Genomic DNA, 26,035 nt, shown 5'->3' with positions numbered 1-26,035 from the left:
CGCGCCTGCCCGCGCCGCCGCGCCGCGGTCTGCGTAGCGCCGCGAGCCACCAGCTTAGAATCCCCAGGGAGCCGGCTGAGGAGACTGTACCCTGGACCCACTGGCACCTAGCAGTCTTCGAGGGCGCAAGCCTGCCTACCCTACTGGTCCTCCAGCCCGGGGGGTCCGCGGGCTGCTGCGTGCGCCCGGGGGAATTCTCTGGGCTCGGCTTCACGCACGTGGCGGGTACCCTTGTCCTGGGAGCTCTCCGAAGAGCTTGGGTGTTGCAAGGTTTCACCAGGAGTAGGGCCCCCCGTTAGCTCTGCGGCAGAAAGAGCTGGCGGTCCGCTTGCTCACGGATCACAGCCGAGGAAACGCTACGGCCCTGCTCTGTCACGCGGGGTCGCTGTGAGACGTGGACTCCGTGGCTCTGCAACCGACCGCGCTTCTCGCCCTTCCCCTTCCCCTTTGTATCCCGATTTGGGATTGTAAACAGCGGGGCGGCGCGCGCGCGCGCGCCTTAAAGCCGAGGCAGAGCTTCCCATTGATATTACGTAACGATGCCCCTCGCGAAAGAACCCCTGGGAGCCTTCGCATGGACTCTTAAGAAAAGGCACTTTTAGGGAGAGTGCGTGTGTGAGTGTGTCACGCGCCTCCCTCTTGATAATTTATACTCTTGTTTTCTCGCGGTCACCCCTTCACAATCTGCCGCCTCTGGGAGATTGGGAACCCAAACCTCTTTTGTTCCTTGGCTTTTGAAAACCTATTCCCCGAAGGACAATGCAAACAGGCGGGATTTAATTCAGGATTTTAGCTTCCCCACCACCGCTTTCGCCACCATCCCCGCCCCCACCACCCCCAAAGGGTGTTTCATATCATACCAGGCTTTTATGCTAAAATCGTCCTGTGTGGATGGATCATAACCAACCTGAAACCAGGTATACAGGCGTCTCCCCCGCGCTGCTCCCCGGGGAGGGAGCGCCAACGGTCCAGGACCCAGCTATAAATTGAGAGGAAACCTCCTTCATTTGTGGCACTGAAATGGCTTTGAATTTAGTCATTGAGATTAAACCAGGGGCCCCCACGACCTCACTTCTTAATACTTTAGCCAGAAGGCAGATAATTGCACCAAACGAGAGAGCTTTAAGAAAGGGGAAAAATAGCCCCAGTAGCATTTAAAAATTAAGTGGAAAATTCAGCACTCATGAGACCATGGCTTCCCTCACCCCCACCCCAGCTTACGATTTTTAAATAATACTGTTAGCTTTTCTTGTTTATGATTTAGCAAGCTCACACAAGTAAATCGTTTACAACAAAGGGGAAAAAATGCCAAATAACAGCAGACTTTTTTCTGAAGAATAAATGCCACATAAAGACCTGAAATTTAAAAAAAAAAAAACCTGAAATTTTATTTGTTCATTCAGCATTCGTTGATTACAGACAGATACTCAGCCTGGAGCTAGGTGATAGAAATACAGTGTATGTGACAGGTACATTGAGGACCAACACGGCGCGCGACACACACACACACACACACACACACACACTCACTACTACAAGTCTATCCTAAAGGCTTTATAGTGAAGAACCAGCTCAGCCTGGTAGATGGCTACAGATTCACCGAAGTAAGGGATTGGAAAACATGGAAGCTACACACAGGAGCGCAAGAGGTGGTGAGAACGGGAAGAAGCACTGCATGCTGTGTGAGGGGGGCTGAGGGAGCGAAACCTGACCTGAGAGGGTCTGTAGGGTTTAACCAGCAAGGATGCTAATCTACTGGTGGTTTTTTGTTTTTGACTTGTTTCGATAAGGGTTTTTAGCAGAGAAGTGGCAATAGTTATACAGTAAATCCGATTTCTAAAATACTGGCAGGCAGGGACCATGCTCAGTTGTCTCTCAATTGCCCAAGACTCTACCAGTTGCCAGGTAGTCAGCGTTGACTCAGGGTGACCCCAAGAGTTAGACTTAGGGACTGTTCCATCCAGTGTTTCCAACGCTGTCATGGTCAAGGAAGTAGAGCGCCAGGCCTTTTCTCCTACCATGCTGTGTTCATTTTGAGTGAACCTTAACACGCTGCTACTACTTAAGACACACACAGGCACAAAATAATAATTCATCAGTTATCAAGGGTTCATGAGGGAGGGGGAAAACTGAGCTGATGCCAGGGGCTCAAGTGGAGAGGAAATGTTTTGAGAATGATGAGGGCAGTGAATGTACAAATGTGCTTTGCACAATTGATGTATATATGGATTGTGATAAGAGTTGTATAAGCCCCCAATAAAAATTTTTTTTTAAAGAAAATAATTTATAACTTATCAAGGGGTCATGAGCCAGGGAGCGGTCGAGGGAGGGAAAAAAAGAATAGCTGATAACAAGAGCTCAAATAGAAAACAAATGTTTAGAAAATAATGATGGCAACATATGTACAAATATCCTTGATACAATTGATGTATGGATAGTTGTAAGAGCTATAAAAGCCCCCAGTGAAATGAGCTATTACAAAACAAAAGGCAATAAAGCAAATAATGATTAAAAAAAAAAAACCTCATTGGCATGGAGCCAACCCCTACTCACAACGACTGTATAGGACAGGGCAGAACTGTTCCTATGGGTTTCCCAAACTGTAATTCAGTTATGGAGGGAGGAAAGCTCCATCTTTTTCCGGATAATTAAGAAAAGCGGAGACCATCTCCGAACTACTTCCCTTTTGTCCCCATTTCATTCTTCTCTCTTCTTTCCACTCATCCTTTTGACAACCATCCCCACCACTCTACCAAAACAGCTTCTAAAGTCAGGCATGACCTCACTGCCAAAATGACAAATTAATGCTCCTTAGATTTCTCTCCATCATAGGTGAGATTCTGCAGTCCTTACTGTCTCCAGCCCTGACCCTTTTGCGGCTGTTCCGGGAAACTTGCCCCTTCTTCCCCTCAGCAGGCTCATATTCTCAGTGCCTGCCTTCACCCTTCATGCTGTGCCATCTATGCTTCCTCCTTGATGCCACCCATCCCTGCAATGTGAACCCTAGGTCCCTGGATTCCTGTTCTTTATATCCAACTCTGACTTGTGGGCTCTACTGTTGAATTTTTAACTCCTAATAGAACTAATCAGTCTTTGAGGGAAACAACCAGAATGATCCTTGGAAGCGAGGATGGCGAGACTTCATCTCTCCTACTTTGGACAGGTTATCAGGAGAGACCAGTCCCTGGAGAAGGACATCATGCTTGGGAGAGTGTCAATGAAATACAGGAAGGTTCCCCAAGAAAATGGATGAACACAACCGCAGCCACAGTGGGCTCAAAGCACAATGGTGAGGAGGGCGCAGAACTGGGCAACAGTGTTTTGTTCTGTGTAACTAGGTTGCTATGAGCCAGGACCCTCTTACTGGCACCTCACAACAGCACTGCAACAAGTGAGCAGTGTCACTGGAATGTAGTTCTATTTCTCCAACTCCTCCTCTACCTCTATCAAACTGCTCCTAAATAGCAGGGAAGAAGCGCCCACAGGATATCAACATGTTTCTTCTCGGGATCTCAATACCCAATTCCAAGAGTCTTTAACTCCTGCTTAGTTGGTCTCTAAGGCTCCTATCTTCCTTTTCTTCTTCCATTGCCTGATAAACTCTGATTCAGGGCAACCTCATACAAGTCAGAGTCAAACCTTGCTCCACAGATTTTCAAAAGTTAATTTTTGAACATGGACAGCCAGAACTTTCTTCTGAAGTACCACTGTGTGAACCTGAACTTGAAACCTTTGAGTTAGGAGCCAAGAGTTGGCCATTAGCACCACACAAGGACTTTCTTCCTTTTTTTTTTTTTTTTAAATCATTTTATTAGGGGCTCATACAACTCTTATCACAATCCATACATACATCAATTGTGGAAAGCATATTTGTACATTTATTGCCCTCATTCTCAAAACATTTGCTCTCCACTTAAGCTGCTGGCATCAGCTCCTCATTTTTTCCCCTCCCTGCTCCCCCTTCCCTCATGAACCCTTGATAATTTATAAATTATTATTTTGTCATATCTTGCCCTGTCCAACGCCTACCCTCACCCACTTTTCTGTTGTCCGTCCCACAGGGAGGAGGTCACATGTAGATCCTTGTAATCCATTCCACCTTTCCAACCCACACTCCCTCTACCCTCCCTGTACTGCCATTCACACCACTGGTCCTGAAGGGATCATCCGCCCCAGATTCCATGTGTTTCCGGTTCCTATCTGTACCAGTGTACATCCTCTGGTCTAGCCAGACTTGCAAGGTAGAACCGGGATCATGACAGTGGGTGGGGGGAGCATTTTTACAATGCCAATTTAATAGAAGAAAGTATTCTTGCACTGAGGGAGTACTTGAGTGGACCCTATTGTCCTTCTGCTACCTTAATACTAAACCTACAAATATAGGCGCATAGATCTATTTCCCCATCCTCATATATAAATATATTTGCATATGTACATGCCTTTATCTAGACCTCTATAAATGCCCTTTGCCTCCCAGCTCTTTCCTCTATTTCCTTTGACTTTCCTCCTGTCCCACTATGCTCAGTCCCCACCTGGGTTCAGCAATCCCTCTTTGTTACATTACCCTTGATCATGCCATACCAGGCCTCCCACACCCTCCTCACCACCAATTTGGATCACTTGTTGTTCCCTTGTCCCTGGGTTTGTTAGCACCACTACCTTTCCCCTCACCTCGCCCTCTTGCATGTCTCCCCGGAACTGTCGGTCCCGTTGTTTTCTCCTCCAGATTGTTCATCCAGCCTCTCTTATTTAGACAGACCTGGCATGTTCTTCTTTCTGTGCCTACTGCCTCAGGGTTGGTTGATTTTTTTTCCCTCCCTCTTATTTCATATCATGACCATCTCTGCAGCCTCCTCTTTCCAGGCAGCATCTCAACATGTTTGTAAGTTGACTATGTCTAAGGCATTTTTAAATGGCAATGTGTGAGAGGAGCTGAATTTAAAATGGGGGAGGGGAGGGAATTAAAAACCGGCCTATGGGCGTCTGTGTACCTGAAGGCCTTGAGGGAGTATTATGATCTGATTGAATGCTTGTGAGCCTTAGGGTGTTTCAAGCACCAGATGAGCCACATCCTTTTGACCCTTCGATAACCTCCCAGAAGGTCCCAACACCAGGTGCTGGGTTTATTATGCTGCTTTGGTGTCAGTTCTTCTAATTGAAGGGCCTTGCCTTAATCGTTGCTCTCAGTGGCTCCAGTGCGTTGCGCCTTCAATCCCTATTCTGCCTCCTACAATGGGGATGATCTTTCTAAAGTATAACTCCGATTATGTTACCCCCTTGCTTAATTCTTTCAGTGGCTCCTCAGTGCCTACAGAGTAAAACCCCAACGTTCCCCCTGTCAATCAAGGGACCTTACAATCTGCTCCCTCTCCAAATTGCCTTTTAGCCTTGCCTCCTCCTATTTCACAATAAATCTTAACACCCTCACAGCAGCAACCGAGAACATCAAACGGTTGGGACTAAATAGAGTGAGAGGTGGGCATTGCCTTACAGTCAAAGCTTTACAGCAGCGAAATGAATGCCAAAGGCTTAAACTCCAGATCGTTATTTGCTCAGCATATAATATGTGCCATGCGCCCTGAGTGGGTTCACCTTTATTCTGATTTTTTTTTTAATGCAAACATCTCTCTTACAGGCTCAGATAAACATGGTCACGTAAACACAACAGCAATTACCAAGCAGTTAGAAAGTCTCCCCAAAGACCTACTTCCCCAGATACAAATACAATATCTGCCAGGAAGATGGTGTCTTTCATTACAGCCGCGGTTCTCAACCTTCCCAATGCCTCGACCCTTTAACACAGCTCCTCAGGTGGTGGTGACCCCCCAACCTAAAATGATTTTGGTTGCTACTTCATAACTGTCATTTTGCTACTGTTAGGAATCGGGTGACTCTTGTGAAAGGGTCATTCGACCCCCAAAGGGCTCGCAACCCACAGGGTGAGAACCACTACTTTACAGATTTTCTAATGCATATATAAATAGTTGTAAATGCCCACATATTTAGTTTGTCCTCTATGTACACATGTACATGCCTGCAAGTACACACACACACACACACACACACTACCCTTGTTTCCCCAAAAGTAAGACATCTCCCGAAGAAAATAAACCTACTTACAGTTTTGCCTCTTGCTGAAATATATATAAGGCAACCCCCTGAAAATAAGACCTCCCCGAAAATAAGGCCCCCTGAAGCTACTGTCACTCTGGACTCTGGATGCCACTGCGCAGCTCACTGTTGGCCGGCAGCACAGCCAGAGCAGACAGGAAGTGCGAGGTCTCTTTTAATAAAACAAAAAACAATAAATATGCACCATATTCTTCTTCGTGGAAAAATAAGACATCCCCTGAAAATAAAACCTAGCGCATCTTTGGGAGCAAAAATTAATATAAGCCACTGTCTTATTTTCTGGGAGACAGGGTAGTAGGAGACAGTTATCGGTCTATCCATTTCCTACCTCATCCTTTGCTGCTAAACTCCAATATGCAGCAGTACGAGGTACTTCAGGAGAAGAATGTTCTGGTCATGGCTATCCTATTTTCTACTGCCAAGTACTGGCTCTTCCAGCCTCCCTTGTAGCTAAATTGGACTGGGTGACAAGCTGAACAGTGAAGTGGACGGTCACATCCAGTGATTTAAAGACAGACAGAGCCTTCACCCTTGCCGCCACTGTCCCTGGGTTGCCTAGGGGCGGATCTTCTTGCAACTAAGCAGTCAGTGCCCTGAGCGTCAGGTCTGCGGTAGACCTGTGCTCTGTTCTGTGAGGTCAGTGGTGTGCTGGTAAAGCAGCTCTGAGGCAGGAGCAGAGGGGCAGCCTGGATTGGTAGTGACTGCTGGTTTCCCTGATGCAAACACTCTCACTGTGGCCAGGTTCAAGTCTGCTGGTTTCCCTGATGCAAACACTCTCACTGTGGCCAGGTTCAAGTGAGATCTCTGAAAAGAAGTTAGTTGTAAGTTAGCCTCTCCAGAGCTTGTGCTCCTCAAGCCTCTAGGAGCCAGCTCCAGCACATCCCTGTAAGTGCTGATGGATGCATTGCAACGAAAAGTTTTTAACTTAACGTAGCATAGGTATAGTTCTATGTAAATGTGAAATATATGTGTGTGTACAAACATATACATATGCATAGGCACAAGAGGGGATTTCAAAAAGGTTGTGGAAAATGGGATTAAAAGATAACAGAATTTTTCCACAAACTTTTCATCTCCTTCATATAACTATATATTAAAAAAAAAACACACAAAAAAACACGGCCATCTAGTTGATTCTGATTCATAGTGACCCCTACATAGGATTTCTAAGCTATAAATCTCTATGGGAACAGATACAAGTCTGATCTTTTCTGCCCAGGAGCCGAAGTTATGTTTGAACCACAGAGCTCTGTTCACATCCAATGCTTACCCAACAGCACCACCGAGGCTCATCAAGGTGAACTTTAGGATCAAGTTATCCAGGATTTGGATAGCAGTTTTAGTTTGTCAGGAGAAAGATGGGGCTTTTTATTCCTGTCAAGAGTTACAATCGCTTCTCGCCGAATGCCGCCAAGCTGGTGTTCAGGGCCTTCCTGGAGGTTGGCCGGGTGGCCTATAACTCCTTTGGACCTCATGTGGGGAAACTGGTCGCGATTGTAGATGTGGTTGATCAGACCCCGGCTTTGGTTGATGGCCCTTGCACTCAAGTAAGGAGGCAGGCCATGCCTTTCAAACGCACGCAGCTCACTGACTTCATCCTCAAGTTCCCACACAGTGCCCAACAGAAGCCTGTCCGACAAGCCTGGCAGAAGGCGAATAGCAATACAAAATGGGCAGCCACAAGATGGGCCAAAAAGATTGAAGCCAGAGAAAAGATAGCCAACATGACAGATTCTGATCGTTTTAAAGTCATGAAGGCAAAGAAAACGAGGAACCGGCTAATAAAGTATGAGGTTAAGAAGCTTCAAAGGGTGGCTCTCCTCAAGGCTTCTCCCAAAAAAGCAAGTGCTGCGAAGGTTCCAGCTAAGAAGGGGGCTGCTGCCACCACCCGCAAGAAGGCTCCCCCCCAGAAGAGAAAGCTGCGGGTCAGAAGGCCAGGCCTCCAAAACCTCAGAAAGCCCAGAAAGCTCCAGCCCAGAAAACACCTGCCCTGAAGGCAACTGGCAAGAAAGCATAACATGCTGTTATAAAAAGTAATAAAGTTTCTATTGGCCAAGCTGGGAAAAAAAAAAAAAGAGTTACAATTGCAGAAACCCACAGGGGCAGCTCTGCCCTTTCCTATAGGAATGCTCTCAGTTGGCATCTCTGCCTTCAAAGTGTGCTCCCTCTGAGCCTACCCATAAGAATAACAAATGGGCTCAATACTGAGTAACACACTGCTTTAAGAGATACTGCCTTAGCTCTGTCTCTCACTGTCATTTAGTTGATACCAACTCATAACAACCCAATAGGACAGAGTAGAACTGGCCTATGGGTCTCCTATACCTCTTTACAGGACCAGAAAGCCCTTTCTCCCAAGGAATGGCTGGTGGTTTCAAACTCCTAACTTTTCAGATCACAGCCCAACGAGTAACCACTACCCTACCAGGGCTCCTAAATTCCAAAGCTCAGGTAGAGCTTTGTAATTATTCAATATAAGGTTATTAATCAAGCCCTGAAGTGGTATCAAGTGACAACTCCAGATGTTACTAAACTTCATTAATAATCAGATAGTTATGTTTTAAACAACAATAGAGTGATGATATGTCACTGATTGCCTATCAGAGTAGAAAAATGTCAAATATATATATATGTATTTTTTGAAAATGTCAACTATTGCCAAAATGCCAAACCCCAGCAAAGGCAGGGGGACAACAATACTCTCACAGACCGTTCTTATTCCTTTGAGTTGACCCATTCTTCCTGGAACGTTAACTTGCATAATATATTTAAAAATGAAGCTGCCAAAAATATGCTTCTTCATCTAGTCCCAAAAGCGCATCATACACTGATGATCAAACAAGGTTAAATTTATTAGATTCTGCTATCAGGAATAACATCACTTGGATTGTGTAGTGTCTTCAAAGGGAAAAGCATTGTCAGTTGCTCTCCAGTAGTCCCTGACTCAGTATAATAATGCAAAGCACTGTCCGATGCTGAGCCGTCCTCACTAGCCCATTTTTCCAACAACTATGCCTGTCCATCTGATGGAGGATCTTCTTCATTCACTGACCCTCAACTTTACCAAGCAGGATGTCCTTTCCCAGGGCCTGGGCTCCCCTGAGCACAAAGTACGTACTTGAGAGGAGGTTTTGCCCTCCCCACCTCTAAGGAGCATCCTGTTTGTATTACTTCTAACAATGATTTGTTTTTCTGCTGGCAGTCCATGGTACTTTCAATATTCTTTGCCAGCACCAAATGCATCAATTCTTCTCTGGTATTCCTTATTAATTATCTAGCTTGCACATGCATCTGAGGCTATTGAGAAATACCATGACTTGGGTCAGGTGCACCTTATTCCTCAAAGAGATATGTTTAGTACTTTGAGTGGGTCTTGTGCAGCATATTTGCCCAATACAATATGTCATTTGATTTCTTGACAGTTGCTTCCATGAGCATTGATTGTGGAGGCAGGAAAACTGAAATGTTTGACAACTTCTAACCTTTCTCTATTTATCATGATGTTATCTGTTGGTCTACTTGTGAAAATCGTGATTTTCTTTACAGTGAGTTGTAATCCATATGGAAAGCTGTTGTCTTTGATTTTCATCAGTAAGTGCTTCAAGTCTTCTTGGCTTTCAGCAAACAAGGTTGTGTTATTTGCATATCACAGGATGTTCATGAGCCTTCCTCCAAAAGCAAAACCACTGAGTCCACTGCCATTGAGTCAATGCCAACTCATGGCGACCCTACTGGAGAGAGTACAATCCTGGGACTGCAACTCTTTGCGGAGTAGAGAGTCCTGGTTTCCTCCTGAGGAGTGGTTGGTGCTTTCTAACCACTGACCTTGTTGCTAGTAGCCCAACATGCATTCTCTGATTGTTTGCTCAGCATCCTGACTAAATAAGTGCGGTGAAATGATACAACCCGAACACACACCTTTCCTGATTTTAAACCACGCCGTAGTCACTTGCTCGGTTCAGCTGACTAGCTCGTGGTCCATGTACAAGTTCTGCATGAACACCCTGAAGTACTCTGGAATACCCATTCTTCTCGGTTATTCATGGTTGGTTATGATCCACACAGTCTGATGCGAACGCATAGTAAATAAAACATACACCAAAAAAAAATCTTAAAAAACCCATCTCTCTGCTTGCAGCCAAGATCCACCTGAATTATTCAGTGATACCCTGCAGTCCATGTTCTTTACGAATCTCATTTGAAATTCTGGCAGGCCCTGCTGATAATCTGCTGTAAGCGTGCAACGTTGGGGCCAGTTATTTTTAATCTTTTAGGTATAGACTGAGTGATTTGAAGACGGGCAAGAAGATTTAAAAGTTGATTGAGATTGTGCCAAGTTTAAGATGTAATAGCTTCAGCTTGGGGGCACATGGAAGCACGGGTCTTGAAGTAGTTCTTTATAAGTAAGTTATTAGTCTGGACAAGCAATCTGTTTGGTAACAGGTGAGTTTTCTAGGAGCAAGTGTTCCCTGAGGCAAATAGCTAACTTGGTTTGCTTGGTTCTTAATTGTTTAATGGAGGTTCTGGCAAGTATGTGCAGTCACTGTATGGTCCAATAGGTTGCTGTTATGAAACCCTACCAGATCCTGTACTATCCCATGATCAGTTGCAATTGAATCTCATTCTCTCCGGAGTTTTCAGAAGTAGATCATTAGGCCTTTCTTCTGAGTTCCTCTGAAGAGTGCCACTGAAACTTGCTCAGCATCCCAGCAGCATGGATCCCTGTGAGTCACCAGGGCGCCTTCCGAAGAAGACTCCAGGCAGATGAAAGGTCTTTACCCCTGCTGGGCAGTGAATTACTTGATATGCCTCTTCTAGCCATAGTCTAGTGGCATAGTGGTTACACATTATGCTGAAATCACCACGTTCATCAGGCTGAAACCACCAGCCACTCCGTGGGAGGAAGACAGGGCTTTCTTCTCTTACTCAAACTGTCTGCCATCAAGAAAATCCTTACAGCAACCCCATAGGACAGAGTAGAACTACTCCAGATATTTCCAAGAGGGTAAATCTTTACAGGAGCAGACAGCCTCATCTTTTTCAGATCAACTATGTGGTCTGAACTTGCAACCTTGGGGGTAGAATCCCAACACTTAACCCACTACATTTAATAGGGACTCAAAGTTATTTTTTATTTCCCCATGGTTTATTATGTAACTCATAATTATTAGTGTACTGGCTTTATATTCTGCCCGCTCTTCAACCTCCCTTTCGGTTTTTGATTTTTTTTCCGTCTCATACTCATTGTTGTTAGCTCAACATTTTCCCCTAACCTGCCCTACTATGCCCCTATGTAATCCAGTTACTGTCTCTATAGATTTGTATCCTGGATTTCCTAAACAGAAAATCATACAAAACACAAACTGAGAGAGAGAAAACAAAAACAATGACTAGACAAAACAAAGGAAAAAACCTCAATCAAAAAGAAAGCAGAAAACACTAAAAGCAGAAGCAACTTTTAAATGGGTCGAAAGGTAGATCATATGATAGGTTTTACATACTCAACTACATATCCCATAACTGACTGTACAGTGCTCCCTGTGGGAGAGCAAAGCCATTCACATCCCTGACTATGTTCAGTGGAGATTCACTGGTGGTTTAGCTATATGGGGACCCTGCAAACAGATTTGGGGCTTCGACTTCCATCCATAGATTTTGGCAAAGCCAGTGTTCACCATTTAAGCCCTGATACAATTCCCTCTTTTGGATTGGGTTTTATTATTTACAATCCTTATATTATTACACAGGCTGGTGTGCTTCTTCCATGTGGACTTAATTGACTCCTCACTATTCTTTCTGATAGCCAGGCACCATCTGGTTTCTTCACTTTGCTATAGCACCCGTATCTTCAGTGATCTTTTCGTGAGGCGAGCATCAAGGTGGGTCATGCCATAAGAACTAATTGTTCTTAGACTGGGCCTAGAATTAAGTTCAAGCCCCAAACCATTCATATACCTATGGTTTAAATATGCCACTGGATCCCCTTAGAGACATCATCATTTTGTAATAGAGAACATACTAAATCATCCCCCTGCGACATAAGGTAATTCTATTGATAGTGTCCTTAATTTAGCCAATGGCATAAATTCTAAAACATTGTTGATAGAAGAAAAATTTACTTGTATAGGCCATATAGAAGCTTCAGATTGCAATACTTGAATTGTTGACATGTACAAATTAAACTCTTAAGGGGCAGGACACTGTACAAACAATGGGGATTGGTGATAGGGCAAAGCTTCTTTTGTCTGTTTGTTTAATTCTTTTTAAAAAAATCATTTTATTAGGGGCTCATACAACTCTTATCACTATCCATACATACAACAATTGTGTAAAGCACATTTGTACATTCATTGCCCTCATCATTTTCAAAACATTTCCTCTCCACTTAAGCCCCTGGCATCAGGTCCTCATTTTTTCCCCTCCCTCCCCGCTCCCCCCTCCCTCATGAACCCTTGATAATTTATAAGTTATTATTTTGTTATCTCTTGCCTTGTCCGACATATCCCTTCACCTGCTTTTCTGTTGTCCGGCCCCCAGGGAGGAGGTCACATGTAGATTCTTGTAATCGGTTTCCAATTTCTAACCCACTCTCCCTCTACCCTCCCAGTATTGCCACTCACACCACTGGTCCTGAAGGGATCATCTGCTCTGGATTCCCTGTGTTTCCAGTTCCTATTTGTACCAGTGTACATCCTCTGGTCTAGCCAGACTTGCAAGGTAGAATTCGGATCATGATAGTGGGGGGAGGGGGGCAGAAGGAAGCATTTAGGAACTGGAGGAAAGTTGTATTTTTCATCATTGCTACATTGCACCCTGACTGGCTCGTCTAGGCCAAGCTTTTAACAGCATTCATTCACAAAGGCAGAACCATGACCACGATATGTTCTAAGAAAACAAGAAGAGCATGTTGTATGGCAGCAATGGAATGGTCTTCTCCCTCTCCCTGTACCTTGAGCAACTGACCCCAGCTGAGGTAGCTTTTAAGATACACAAATAAAGGTGGTGATATATGGTTCATGGGCACTAGGCAGACTCTCTACCTTTTTGCTTGGGATTCCAGATGAGATTACCTGACCTGAGAGCAAAAGCCTGCCTCTGCTTTGTGATTATCCTCACAGTAGTGGACTCATACAATGATATTTGCCCTTGTTTGATTGACTAACTTCACTCAACATAATGCTTTCCAGGTTCATGTCATGATGTGTTTCATGAATGCTTTTTAGGGATGCAGAGTATTCCTTTGTGTGTATGTACCATAGTTTCTTTATCCATTCTTCTACTGACAAGCATTTGGGCTGTTTCCAGCTTCTTGCTATTACAGACTTTGTTAGAGCGAACATGGGAGACCATACATCTGGGTGACAGTTACGTAATTTCAAAGTCTAGCCTGTCACAGCCTAATGGTGCCTTCTTGTAGGGTGACCACCTTATAAGGAGGGTCCTGGGAACCTCCCCTCCTCTTTCTGCTTTCACCTTCCTGTTAAGAAGCCACAAGGAGACCTGCCAGAGCCCTGTGATGCTTCCACCGCCATTGGATCCACCAGATTTTCCGCCCACTGGCCTGTGATATTCCTGAATGCTGCATCACTGAAAGTGGCTTCGTGAGTCTGAAGAGAGACTTATGGACTAATATAGGACTTATCGACTAGTAGTTGGCATATGAACTTTAGACTGGGTTGGGAGGTTTTTTTGATATATAATGATTTTTTGATATAGAAGCTCTTATGTATATTTGAGTGTCTCTGGATTTGTTTCTCTAGTCAACCCAATCTAACAAAATCTGTTCTTGTTTTGTCTCATTTCTTTGGGGTATATGCTCAGCAAAGGTATTGCTAGGTTATATCATATATCTGTCCACAATTGTTTTATGTAGTGCAACATTGCTTCCCACAATGGTTGTAGCCCTATCTCTCATTCCAACTCCTCTGGTTAGTTTCATCTTCTTATGTCCCTTCTCAACTCTGGAGTTTGCTGACTCTTAGGAATGCACCAAGTTTGGCCCATTTGTGGTGTAGATTTAGGACTATTGAAACAACAAGCAAACAGACAACCAGATCACATGGGTTTCAACCCAAGGCAAGGGTATAGGATCTAAAGTCTATATTAAGATCTTGTTATAGCAAGGAGCAGCATGCATTCTTTGACCTATTCTTTCTACATATCTCTTTCATGGACTGTGATAGTGATAATCTGGTGTCAATTTGGAATTTGAGAGGATTAAGAGTGAAGTGAAGGTTGAGGTTAGTCTGTCAGTTGGCTCATAGCCAATGAGGCCTCTGTGTGGGCATGGCTTTCTCCTGAAAATTCTGGGAACTCCGGTATTTCTTCTTTGAGGCAGAAGACATACTCTCTGCTCACTCCCTTGGAGACTCTCTACTGACATGATACATGGCGCTATGCCCTGGGAGCTGGAGAAGCCACAACAGGCCTATCCTGATGCAACCAGACCTCTGGAGCCAGAGAAGCCACGTAGAGACCCCTGCCAGCACTGGGATGCTTATAACACCCTGGATCCAGAAGACTTCCAACCCACTGGCCTGTGATCGTCCTGCATTTGGTGCAATTGCAAGTGTTTCATGAGTCTGAAGAGAACTTTATAGATTGGTATCAGACATATGGGCTAATATTGGACTTATGGACTTGATCTGGACTGGGCTGGGATGTTTTCTCAATATTCAATTGTTCTTGTATATAACACTTTTTGTTAGACACATGTGAGTCTCTATGGATTTGTTTCTCTAGTCTCCCCAGATAACACATGGCCTTGGTAGTAACTAATGAAGTCAAGACTCACCTGGTTTTTCTCTCCTTGCATTGGAGGTATAATCCCAGAATATGCTAGTTTATCTTCTATAGTCCAGTGACTTTACTGTGCCTCCCTAGTATGCTAGGACAAGGAGTGTTATTAATAATTCAGCCACCCCCAGCTATTATAAGTCACCCTGAAATAGGAAAACCCTATGAATTCTTTATTGTGCCATTACCGGTTCCCTCCTAGGTGACGCTGACTTACGACAAGCCTACGTGTGTCAGCATAGAACTGAGCTCTGTTGGGTTTTCAGAGGTTTATTTTGCCAAGGTAGACTGCCAGGGCTTTTTCTCAGAAGCTTGAGGTGGGCTTGAACCTCTAACCTCTCAGTAGCACCATCCAGGGACTCCTTACTGTGCCCATGAAACAGACAAAAAATCAAAATTCATTGTTGTCGAGTTGAGTCAGACTCCTCAGACCTTCTATAGGAGAGGGTAGAATAATCCCTGTGGGTTTCGGAGACTGTAACTCTTTAAAGGAGTAGAAAGCCTCCTCTTTCTCTTATGGAGTGGCTGGTGGTTCTGAACTACCAACCATCAAGCTAGCAGCCCAAGTTAGTAACTATCGACCATAAAGCTAGCAGCCCAAGGTAGTAACCACTACACCACCAGGGTGGATTAGAACAAGAGACAAAGATAAAATTCCAATATATACCCTTTTCCTCTTTTGTCTCCTACTCTATCCAGTAGGCAAGAGGTAGGCATGGCTAAAGAGAGACTATAAACTGGATTTAACCAATCTAATCTAAACTAATCCAGTAGAAAATAGTCTGAATGAAAAGCGGGGTTTTGTATCCTTCCAGAATAAGTGTACGTCTTTCTTTGCTTTCCCTTTACCTAGAATGTCAGAGAAGAGAACTCAGGATGGTTTCTCAACTCATAAATTCACGGCATTTACGGTGACCTTCTCAGCACTGCAGCTCTTTGGGCGTGTTTTCTCATAGACAGTTAAGTCCACACTGGGATTTCTTATTTTTTTTCCCCTAGAGATATTCTTTTTTTTAAACTTATTATTTTTTAATCTTTTTTTTGAGGGGCTCATACAAGTCTTATCACAATCCATACATGCATCAATTGTGTAAAGCACATTTGTACATTCATTGCCCTCATCAGTCTCAAAACATTTGCTCTCCACCTAAGCCTCTTGCATCAGTTCCTCATTTTTCCCCCTCCCTCCACGCTAACCCCTCCCTCATGAACCCTTGATAATTCATAAATTATTATTTTGACATATCTTGCCCTGTCCGACGTCTCCTTTCACCCACTTTTCTGATGTTCATCCCTCAGGGAGGAGGTCACATGTAGATCCTTGTAATCGGTTCCCCCTTTCCAACCCACCCTCCTGGAATTTATGTGCATGGTCATATTTCCCCCTTTCTGTTCCTATATACATGTGTGCAATTATAACTTATGGTCTAAGGTGTTCATGGTATTTAATTGTATGCCAAGGGGAAGTGTATAACTGGACTGAAAAGATAAAATTCTGTATATCTGCATAGTCCTCAAAAAACCATTCTGAAAAAAAAAAAAAAAACATTCTGAGAGGAGCTGATACCAAGGGCTCAAGTAGAAAAAAGTTATTTTGGAAATGTTGATGGCAACATATGTGCAAATGTGCTTAATACTATTGATTGTTATGACATTTGTAAGAGCGCCCAATAAAATGATAAAAAACCACAAACTCTCTGGCATTCCTCAGTGAGGCTGTCATACATGTGGAAAATGCTCTACAGCTGCTGCTCCCCTGTTCTTTAATCATGCCATTCAATTACAAATTTTATGAGGAAGGAGAAAATAAAAGCTTGGGAGAATGCAGGCAACACTAAAAATTCTGTGTCCCTGAAGCCTGTGTCGCGGAAACACTGCTGCAGAAAGGAACATAATTTCTGAATCGAGTCAGTGAAAATAAAAAATACTTTCTAGTTTCCTTAGCTCTGCATTTATGTGCTCCGTTTGTGTTCCTGCTTTCCTGCTTATTATTTATATCAACCTGTACAAACAACTTACATACCAACATTGTTTAATTAGAACTTAAATTCAATATATTAATATGAATTTTTACTGTGTACTGCTAATTTATAATGTGAATGCTAGGACAAGGCTAACAAATCTTCCACAAAGCTCCCTGGTTGGAAAAGGTATAAAGGTCCCCTGGGGAGGCCCTGCAATTCCCTTCTCTGAACGCTGGACGATGTTGGTTTATTCCTCTATATTGTATGTTTTACGTCTACTCTAGTTTAAAAGTTATTTTTGGTACTTTGAGCTCATGTGGAATGTAGAAATGACACTTCGGGTGCTCAGTGAAGATCTACAGTTGAATAGATATATATGAATTAAAATAGTAATGGAGAAGCTGCCTCACACAAAGATAAATACTACCAACTGCCAGAAGCAGTGCTTCATGAAATGCACAGGCTGGAGAAAATAAGCAGGATACACTGGAATGGGCAGAATAAAGGAACAGGAGCGGACAGGCAACAGGAATGTAAGAGCCAGAAGCAAGCAAGGAGAATGCCCAATACAATTAGAAAGACAAGACTTCCGAAGTACAGTGAACCCTCGTTTATCGCGGTTAATCGGTTCTAGACACTACCGTGATAAATGAAATTCCGCGAAGTACAATTCCTTATTTGTAAATCAAATATTTTCGTAGTTAGAGCATAGAGGACATGAAAAAACACCCTTTAGTCACCATTACACTCGTATTACCCAATTTATTAAACGAAAAAGGGAAAAAACAGTAAAACATTTTGGACGTTACAATTATCATTTATTATATTATTTATGGCATCTAGTTTACAGTATTACATATTTCACATACAGTATTATTATACATAATTCTTACAAATACTGTAATCAATGGCGTGCACCCTCCACGATTTTCTTGCCATCTTTGATCATATCCAAAAGTTTTACCTTTTCCTGGATGGTGAGCATCTTCCTCTGGCGCTTATTTTTATTGTCAGAAGGCTTAGAAGAAGCAGCTCGTTTAGGAGCCATCATAGGGCTTAGATAAAATGTCTTAAAAATCGCAAACAATTACAGTACACTGTACAAAAGCAAAAATGCATCTGATACGTAGCTCCGATACGTAGCGATGCAGACAGAAGCGTGTACAGTATGAGCCAATCAGCGGCAGTAATGACAGAGCATGCGCTGTTACGCAAAGACCACGATAGAGTGAAGCCGCGGAAGTCGAAGCGCGAAGTGGCGAGGGTTCACTGTACTGAAGTACCATGTGTGGGCGTGGTTAGGTCTGGGCATGTCTAGTTGCCTTTGGATCAGTTCTGACTCCAGTGACCCAATCTACAACAGAAAGAAATACTGACTGGCCCTGTACTATCTTCACCATTATCATCTTGGAGCCTATTGTTGCAGCCACTGGGTCCATCCAGCTCCTTGAGGGTCTTCCTCTTGTCTGCTCACTTCTGCTTTCCGGAGCATGAGGTCAATTCTCCAGAGACTGGTCTCTCCTGAGAACATGCCCTTGCTTCCAAAGACTTTCCTGGTTGTAATAACTTCCAGGACAGATTTGTTTGTTCTTCTGGCAGTCTGCAGTACTTTCGGTATTCTTCACTACAATTCAAATGCATCATTTCTTCTGTGGTCTTCTTTAACTGTCCAACTTTCAAGTGCATGTGAGGCAATTGGAAAGACCACGGCTTGGTTCAGGCCCACGTTAGTCCTCAAAGTAGCATCCGTGGTCTTCCATGCTGTAACAAATCTTGTGCAGCAAATTTGCCCAATGCATTTTCTTTCTTCTTTTTTATTTTTAAAGATTGTATTACTTGACTCTGTTTCACACTAGGCAGTGGGCTCAAGCAATCCTCCTTAATAAAGTTGACAATTAGCATCGCTTAGAACATTTTTAATCATGCACATTTTTTTTAAAAAAAGGATTAATCTTACAAATTGTTCTCCAATCTATATATACAATAACTTGGAAAACAACAGCAGGAAAATAAAACCACTGTAAAAAGACGGGTTAAAACTACGAGAACAGTACTGGTTGGCTATGGATCAGATTTTACAATTTTCTTCCTGCGTCATCTATGTCAGAAGTCTGTTCCTTCAGCTGGCTCCACTGCTCAGGGTTTAAAGAAATACCTTTCTTCCTCGTTTCCTGTCACCTTCTAGATCCATCCAATAGTCTCTAATATCAATGGGGAATTTCCCTTTGGAGCCCCGAACACTGACATTCCTCGCTTTCCCAATCAGGAGCATGTCAACCTCCCTGCTCTGCTTGGAGGATGACAGGGCTCTGGAAGTTTCCCTGGTCTTTTTTCTTTACTTCTTTACAGGTTTTTCTGGAGCAACTTGCTTTTTGTCAACTTCACTATCAGCATCACCTCCAGGTGAGCCTGAAGAAACAAGTTCCTTTGATTTTGGCTTTTGCTCTGTTCCTGCATCTAATGGGCTAGCTCGCGACTGACCTCATTACATTTCTTAACTGCTACTTCCATGAGCGCTGATTGTGGGTCCGAACCAGAGGAGATCCTTGACAACTTCTCTCTTTTCTCTGTTTATCATGACGCTGTCTAATGGTCCGGTTGTGAAGATTTTGGTTTTCTTTTCATTTCGTTATAATCCATACCGTAGGGTGCAGGCCTTGATCTTCATCAGCAAGCGCTTCACGGTCTCCAAACACGACTGTGTCCTCCACGTGTATCAGGTTGTTAATTAACCCGACTCTAATCATGATGCCACATTCTTCCTCATGCAGTCCAGCTGCTCATATTATCTCCTCAGCGTACAGATTGAACTGGTATGGTGAAAGGATACAACCTTGACACACACCCAAACTGATTTTAAGCCATTCGGCACTGCCTTGTTCTGTCTGAATGGCTGTCTTGATCCACGTACAGGTTCCACACGAGCACTGTGCAATGTTCTGGAACTCCTACTCATTTCAATGTTATTCATCATTTGTTATGCTCCACAAAGTCGACCACCTTTCCAGAGTCAATAAAACACAAATAAACACCCTTCTGCTATTCTCTGCGTTGCCACTTTCATGGCCTCGGTACCATGGTACAGCCTCATCCTAAGGAAGGTCAACTTTTTTCCCTCCAGGAGGTGGTCACCCAGGCAGAGTAAAGCTATAATCTCTTGGAAGCAGGTTTTACTTATGAAGTTTCCCTAGGAGGGTTTGGATTGTCAGTCTTTCACTTAGTAGGTCAGTGCTTAACCATTTATACCAGTCAGGGACTCTTTAATGTTATCCTATTCATAACAGCCCCAAGTAGAAACAACCGAAATGTCCATCAACCAAAGAACGGATAAACAAAATTTGGTTCATGCATATAATGCCTATAATGGAATGCATGAATGCAATAGAATGTGAATAATGGAATAATAATCAGCCATAATGAGAAATGAAGTTTTGATGATCCCCCCAACATTATGCTTACTGAAATATGTCAGGCACAGAAAGACAAATACTGTATGATACTGCTTAAATGTACAGAGATCAAAGCTTAATAGTGGTTACCAGGGACCGAGAGTCACATCTTAGGGGGCCTGTGTTTCTGTTAATGTTGGTAAAAGGATTTATAAAAGGACCACAGTAGTAATGTTTGTACAACATGATGAAGGTAACCACTTGTATATATAAAAATATCGGACTTGCAAAAATGTTTTACGATATACACACAAAGCCAATTAAAAAACAAAAGAAAACAAACAAAACAAAAAACAGAAAAGTAATTGGAAAGTCTGTGGCAACTGAGAAATATGGCTAGGGGCATTATTCAAAATTCAAAATAAAAATGTAGGTGATTATTTTATATTCAGGATGATAACCAATAATATATTTCAAAAACCTATCATTTTCTAAAATATATCTCTAATCAATCTTTATTGTATCATATTAAAATGTTTTAAGTTTTTGACCACCCAGTAAAAAAAGATTAAAATTCTGTTAACTGCCAGACTGAGTAGTTTTTATCACATATGCCTTTCTATTTTATTATATATGATACTCAGAACAAAAAATTGTCCGTGATTCATCGCTGTAAGAAAAGCATTCCCAACATAAGTTTCATGATTACTAATTTACCAAAAATGATCAGCTCAATTACTAATCAAGTTATAAACAAGAAGAAAATGCACATTTCACCATTTCTATTTATATACGGGGAGCTGTAATAGCGTAGTGATTATGCATTGGGCTGCTAATTGCAAGATCAGCAGTTCAAAACCACCAGCCCCTCCTCAGGAGAATGATGAGACTTTTAAAATTCTTGTATTTATTTATTTAGAGACTTTCTACTTCCATAAAGAGTTACAGTTTTGGAAACCCACAGATGCAGTTCTATAAGATCACTATGAATCAGAACCACCTCTATGGCAGTGACTGACTGACTGAAGGTAAGTCAAAAAGCATTACTACAAAGTCACAGAAATCTTGATTATTAGCACAATTATCAAAATGTGAAGCTATTAAATCTCAAAATACCCTCCTCTGGGCTTTCCTTTTCCTCCTCCTGGTCCGCTCTGTGGCTCCCACTCACCCGGGATCCGCAGTTCCAGGAGCTGCAGGAATGGCACCAGGAGCACGGCTCCGAGCTCAACCTGCGCAGCCTCTTCCAGGCTGACCAGGACCACTTCAGCCGCCCCTGCTTGACCCTTGACACCAACCATGGGCAGATTCCGCTGGATTGCTCCCAGAATCTCGTGACGCAAAAGGTTATGCAGACGCTGGGGGACCTGTCCAAGTCCAGGGGTGTGGAGGCCACCCGAGATCACATGTTCAGTAGCAAGATCAACTTCACCGAGGAGCGAGCAGTACTGCGGGGGCCCAGCGCAATCGGTTCAACACCCCCGTTCTGGTGGATGTCAGAGATGGAGTGGAGGTCCACAGGACCCTGCACAAGATAAAGTCTCGGCCAGTGTGTCCGAATGTGGCGAGTGGAAGGGCTACCCTGGGAAACCCATCTCAGACGTTGTCAACATAGGCATTGGTGCCTCGGACCTGTGACCCTTCATGGTGATGGAAGCCCTAAAGTACTACTCTGCAGGTGGTCCCCACGTCTGGTTTGTCTCGAACATTGATGGGACCCATATGACCAAAAACCCTAGCTTCCCTGCACCTGAGACCTCCCTGTTCATCCTTGCTTCCAAGACCTTTACGACCCCGGAGACACTAGGTGAAGGAATGCCCGACAGCCAAGGAGTGGTTCCTCCTGCCTGCGAAGGGCCCCTCTGCAGTTGCGAAGCCCTTTGCTGCCATCTACCAACACGACCAAAGTCAAAGAGTTTGGAATGGAAACGTGTTTGAGCTCTGGGATTGGCTGGGAGGACGGGACTCGCTGTGGTCAGCCATCACACTCTTCATCACCTACATTTCTCCAGGACTCAAAGGATAGACTGACACTTCTGTACCACACCACTGGAAAAGAATGCGCCTGTCTTTCTGGATGTGAGACCCAGGGTCTGCTGCCCCACAACCAGTTTTGCTGCCTGTTTCCAACAGGGTGACATGCAGTTCGGTGGGAAGTACGTCACCGGCACCTGTGTGCACTCCCAGACAGACCCCACCTTGTGGAAGGACCCTGGGGCCAATGGCCAGCGTGCCTTCTCCCAGTTTATCCACCAAGGCCTCACGATGATCCCGTGACTCCCTCATCCTGATGCAGACCCAGAACCCTATCTGGAAGGGCTTGCATCCAAGACCCTTCTGGCCAACTTCTTAGCCCAGACTGAGGCTGTGATGCAGGGGAAGACACCAGAAGAGGCCCGGAGGCAGCTGCAGGCTTCGGGAAAAAGTGCAGAGGAACTTGAGAAGTGGTTGTCCCAGGAGGTCTTTGAAGGGCATCGCCTAACCAATTCCATTGTGTTCACCAAGCTCACACCATTCATGCCCTGATTGCCATTTGATGAACACAAGATCTTCTTCAGGGACATCAACAGCTTTGACCAATGGGGAGTGGAGTTGGGGAAGCAGCTGGCTATGGAAATTGAACCTGAGCTTGAGGGCAGCTCCTTAGTGACCTCTCATGATCCTTCCACCAATGCGCTGATCAAACGGCATGAGGCCACCACCAGCCAAGAAACATGTTGGGCAGTAACCCTTGTTAGGACTGGTCCTTCTTGTCCCCTACTGCCAGTCTGCACTGCATGCTCCTGCTGCACCCTGCCCGGAGCGCCCTCCGGTGTGTGCTTGGACTACAAGTCCCTTGGGGGAAGCCAGTCTGAGGCTGCCACAGCTCTCTCTCTCCTTGGCCACAGTCTCCTGTTTTGCAATTGGCTGGAGAGTTGCAGTGCAGCTGATTTTTCAGACCCATGTTCGCATCCCAGGTAGAAAAATAAAAGTGTCATAAAGGGAAAAAAAAATCAAAACGAAACAAAAACAACTCTCCTTTCGGATCTACAGTATATAAGGAGCTCTTGTGGCGCTATAGGATAAGCATCAGGCTGCTAATTGCAAGGTCGGCATTTCAAATCCACTGTCGCTCTGCAGGAGAAAGATGAGGTTTTCTGTTACCACAAAGATGATTATGAATCAGAATCAACTTGATGGCAGTGGGTTTGGTTTCTAGGCCTTTGGACTTTGGAAGATACTATTTCCATCCCTCTTACCCTTGTCAGTTTTGGCATCCTTGAGAGACATTCAAATAATGTTACTTTCAAATACTCTTTCTGTTCTGGGGACAAAAAGAAGCCTGAAAAGGCAAGATCAAGGCTATAGGGTAAATATATCAAGGCTATAGGGTAAATATATCAAGGCTATAGGGTAAATATATCAAGGCTATAGGGTAAATAAATGGGGTAAGGGTTTCTAATAAAATTCTCATGGGGCCGCCTTTGCTACACAATTCCTTGGAGCAAATTCCTTGGTCTTTTTCTAACCAATGCAGTTTTCAATTTTCTTAAAAATTCTTCCCAGTCTTACTGTGTCTTTTGGAGAAAGTCTACCAAGCATATCTCTTTAAACAGACAGCAACGAAAACCCCACTGCTACCCAATTTCAACCCCTGAGCCTATTACCCCATATTTCAGCATCCCCCAAAAGCAGGCTCTTCCCAGATACCCTGGGAAGCCACGGCTTTGATTGGAACTTTTTTAAAGTTACTTTAACGAGACTAAGACAAGAGAGAACTTGTCCTCAGCCATCCACTGATCAAAGAGACATGCTCAAATATTTTTATTTGGAATAGACTCCTGCCTTTGGAAACAGAAACCCTAGTCATAATGCTTTTTTACTTACTCTCCTGTATTACTGTTGCCAAGAACTATGGGTAGCATTGAGAAGAGTGGGAATTCCAAAACACTTCATTGTGCTCATGTGAAATCTGTATGTGGCTCAAAAGGGAGTCGTTTGAAAACAAGGGGGTAGACAGTTCCTGGTGTAAAATCAGGAGAGGTGTGTGGCAGACTTGTATCGCTTCACCATATTTATTCAATCTTATGCTGAGGAAATAACCCAAGACTCTAGGGTACATGAACATGTCATCAGGATTGGAGGAAGACTCATTAACAACTTTTGACGTGTCAATGGTATTACCTTGCTTTCCGAAAAAGAGAAGGTCTTGAAGCACTTGCTGATGAAGGTCACAGGCAGTGGCCCACATTATACATTACATGTTTACATACAGAAAAAATAATCATATAATGAGTAAAGGAGAAAACACTAAAGTTGTTAAATATTACATTTTGCATGGATCCACAGTCAATGCCCAGGAAAGCAGCTGTCAAGAAATCAAATGACACAGAGCATTAGACGAACCTGTTGTCAAAGACTCCTGTCAAGTGTTTTAAAGCCAAGATGTCACTTTGAGCACTAAGAGTCAACGAGCAAGGATATTTTCAATCGTCTTACAGCCACGGGAATTCTGGACTGTGACTAAGGAAGATAGAAGACCAACTGATGCACTTGAATATGTGTTGGTGAAGAATAGCAAAACTTCCGTGGACTGGCAGAGCAACAAACAAATCTGTCTTGGAAGAAATACGGCCCAAAATACAGCCCCTTAGGTGTGAGACTGGAAGACGTTGTCACACTTACCTGGGACTTGTTCCTAGGAGCGCAGAGCCTGGAGAATGATGATATCCTGCTTGGTGAAGCAGAGGGTCGGGGAAAAGGAAACTCTTCAAGGACGCGAATTAACATTGTGGCTGCAAAGAGGGGTTTAAACCTAACAGTGGTGAGTGTGGTGGAGGAGCAGGCAGCGTTTTGTTCCTCTGCTCTAGGTTCACTTTGAGTAGGCACTGACTCAATGACATCTCACAAGGGCAGCCGGAAAAAAAAAGTTAGTGCCTTTAGAGCAGTGGTGCTCAACCTTCCTCATGCCACGACCCTTGAATAGTTCCTCGTGACCCCCAACCACAAAATGATTTTCCTTGCTACTTCATCACTCATTTTGCTACTGTTCTGAATCAGGCGACCCCCACAGGGGTTTCGACCCACAGGTTGAGAACCGCTGCTTTAAAGGGTCAACGTTCAAGTTTGTGAAAAATTCTTTGTTTAAACAAAGAGAACATAGTTTCACTTCTCTTTTTATTTTTCCCCTTCAAACGTTTTTGCATTCAACAACTTGAACATATCAAACCTCCTATTGGCTTGCCTTGTTCCCCTGCCCTGTTCCGCTCATCTTTCCAAAAGTATAATATCCTCCCCTTCATGCTAGCAACTGTCTTCCCTCTTGCCCAATCCTTTCCCTCTCTTCCCTCCCCTCCCTGGAACCATCAGTCTTTTTCTTTTTTTGGCATGAAAACCCTTTCTTGTCTCCTTTTCTTTCATAACTTTGGCCTCACAAAATATTTGTCCTCTTGTGTTTCGCTAATGTCACTCAGCATGTTGGTAGGTGCCATATACTGGGTTCTGACTCACAGTGAAGAAACCTGCAGGGGGCGGAGGGAGGGGAAATGAGGAGCTGATACCCAGGGCTCAAGTAGAAAGCAAATATTTTGAGAATGATGATGGCAACAAATGTGCTTGACACAATGGATGGATTGTGGTAAAGTTGTATGAGCCCCCAATAAAATTGAAAAAAAAAAAGAAAGAAACCTGTTCAGAAGCAACAAAGCCCACACGGAAGAAGCACACCAGCCTATGCAACCACGAGGTGTCGAAGGGATCAGGTATAAGGCATCA

At 43.8% G+C, this 26,035-nt stretch overlaps 3 pseudogenes; 2 read left to right on the top strand and 1 right to left on the bottom strand.

The window, feature by feature from the left end:
* Window positions 1-6,486: 6,486 nt before the first annotated feature.
* LOC101647111 lies at window positions 6,487-8,149 on the top strand (annotated as a pseudogene).
* A 10,818-nt stretch (window positions 8,150-18,967) lies between these two features.
* Window positions 18,968-19,639, bottom strand: LOC101646796 (annotated as a pseudogene).
* An 886-nt stretch (window positions 19,640-20,525) lies between these two features.
* Window positions 20,526-23,250, top strand: LOC101646480 (annotated as a pseudogene).
* Window positions 23,251-26,035: the final 2,785 nt, after the last annotated feature.

Source organism: Echinops telfairi, unplaced genomic scaffold (assembly GCF_000313985.2).
Source record: "Echinops telfairi isolate 266 unplaced genomic scaffold, ASM31398v2 ScPeMD7_25;HRSCAF=90, whole genome shotgun sequence".
NCBI classification, from domain to species: Eukaryota; Metazoa; Chordata; class Mammalia; order Afrosoricida; family Tenrecidae; genus Echinops; species Echinops telfairi.
This window is presented reverse-complemented; position numbering and strand designations above follow the sequence as displayed.